Here is a 2,299-nt window from a genome sequence, read left to right on the forward strand (position 1 = left end):
TTGGCCCTTCCTCCTCTCCTTCCAGTCCTCCTCCTCGGCAGTGACCCTTTACTCATGGTCAGCAAAACGGAACTTAAACATTATTCAGAGGTCCTGACTCCATCAGAAATCTCTAGCCTAAACTTAGCATGTTATGCTTCAGTGTTACATTGCACTGCTGAAGCATTAAAAAAATTACATGGTGCAAAGAAATTGATCATTGTTTTTATTCATGGAATGTGGGTGACACTGGCTGGGCCAGCATTTATTGCCCCTGCTAAGGCCACTTTGCTGTGGATCTAGAGTCACATGTAGACCAGACCAGGTAAGGGTAACAAATTTCCTTCTCTAATTGTTTTTGCAACAATTAACAATGATTCATGGTCATCACTGGAGTTTTAATTCCAGATTTTTATTGAATTCAAGTTCCACCATCTACCATGGTGGGATTCGAACCCAGGTGCCCAGAGCATTAACGTGGGTCTCTGGATTACCAGTCCAGCAACACTACCACTACGCTACTGCCTCCCTTTCAATAAAATAAAACTCAAGTGTTTTATCATAAGTGTAAGTATTAATATTTCTGCAAATGTAAGGACCAAATTAGAATCATTCTATGAATCTAAATTAAGCACATTTAATACAGCACAGATCAAGTTAGATTGCAGTGTAAACTATTCCTGATTCACATGATGAATGAAAGAGACCTGAAGTAGAAGTACTTCAATTATATTTCATATTCTTAAATATAAAAGGGCTGGATTTTTGTGGAGGAGACAGGAAGTTGAGTTGAGAAGTTTCCCAACCTGGCAAACCCATCTGCTTTAACAGAGCCTCTGTTTGCCACATGTTCTTACTCCATGAAGTTGGGTGCAGAATGGAGTCAGGCCCACCACCTCTGAAGGCAGGCGGTCATTGAGACTGCCAGAATGGACTGCCTCCCTCCTTTCACTAGGTCACCAACCTAGTTTTAAATGATGACTGTCAGGGCCACTAACCCTTATAGCACATCACGCCCCTTCAGCTCCACCTCATTTTCCCCATAACCCCTTCTTAAAGCTCCATTGCCGTTTGTCCTGTATCCATCTCAGGAATCATGGCCTGGATTCTCCGAGCTCACTGCATTGCTCGAGTAGCACAACGAGCCAGCAGACATCAGCAGGAGCCTGTAGCAGGACCAACATCTGGCTGATCATGAATCTCACAGGTCCTTTTTTCTGAGATAATTAGTCCCTTGTTGAAAATCAGCATGGGGCTGATTACCATATGGAAATCGCTATTTCCAATTGATTAGCGGGTCCGGGACAGTAGCCTCCAGGCCCACTGGTGTCTTTCGCTAGACCGCGAGAGATTCTGACCAGCAGGGTTTACAATTGCTTCCCACTAACTGGGAACAGGCTTCCTCACCCTGCTGGTGGGGACAGATGCCACTGAGGCTTCTGCAGGAGTTCAGGGGTTGGGGAACCCCTTGGGCACTGCCAGCTTGGTACTGTCCACCAGGCACCCTGGCACTGCCCACAAGGCAGTGCCAAGGGGGGCAGGGCCTTCTGGGTAGTGGTGGGGAGACCCACTATGCATTCTGCAATGGAATTGCTGGGGGGGGGGGGGGGGGGTGCAGGGGCAGGTGGAGGGGAGGGTGTGATCAGGGCTGGCCATGGGGGGCTGGCAATTGGGGCTGGTCTAGCAGAGGGAGAGGGGCAGAGTTAGATAGGCATTAGAAGACCAGTTGTCAGTCTGTTGTAAAAATAAATAAACATCTATCTCACTAACCACAAAGGCAGATACTAATTTATTAACCTCTTAAAATAGTCAAATCAAAATGTGAATAGAACCCTCTATTGAGTTAAGTGATTCTGGAGCTTTTGATACATAGCCAAGCATTTATAATGGGCTCAGCTATAAAAACTATTGTAGTTCACAAATAATGAAAATTGATTAAAATTTCAAAACCATACCTTTATGTTTTTTTCTAAGCTGTGCCAAGTAGCCTGCCAATCAACAAACTCCAGCAGGAGTTGTCTTTTTCTACTCAGGTGAAATCCGAAGACAATTTATTTTAAATTTTGAAATGTGGAGGACTTAAATCACTTAAGATTCATGACATAGTGTTCCCAAGCTGTATTATCTTTGGTTTTGAGTGCATAATAGCACTTTCTCAATTGGAAAAGTACACTAATGCATCTCAACACGTACACATGCCAATTTAAAAATGCAACTGTCACTGAAATAAATACATAATTTTATAATGAAACAAAATGATCTGAAAAATCAACTGTCAATAGAATTACTTTCAAAATTCACACGTTTTAAAATACCACAG

This window comes from Carcharhinus amblyrhynchos, chromosome 10, assembly GCF_965287045.1.
Source record: "Carcharhinus amblyrhynchos chromosome 10, sCarAmb.v2.hapA, whole genome shotgun sequence".
Lineage (NCBI taxonomy): Eukaryota > Metazoa > Chordata > Chondrichthyes > Carcharhiniformes > Carcharhinidae > Carcharhinus > Carcharhinus amblyrhynchos.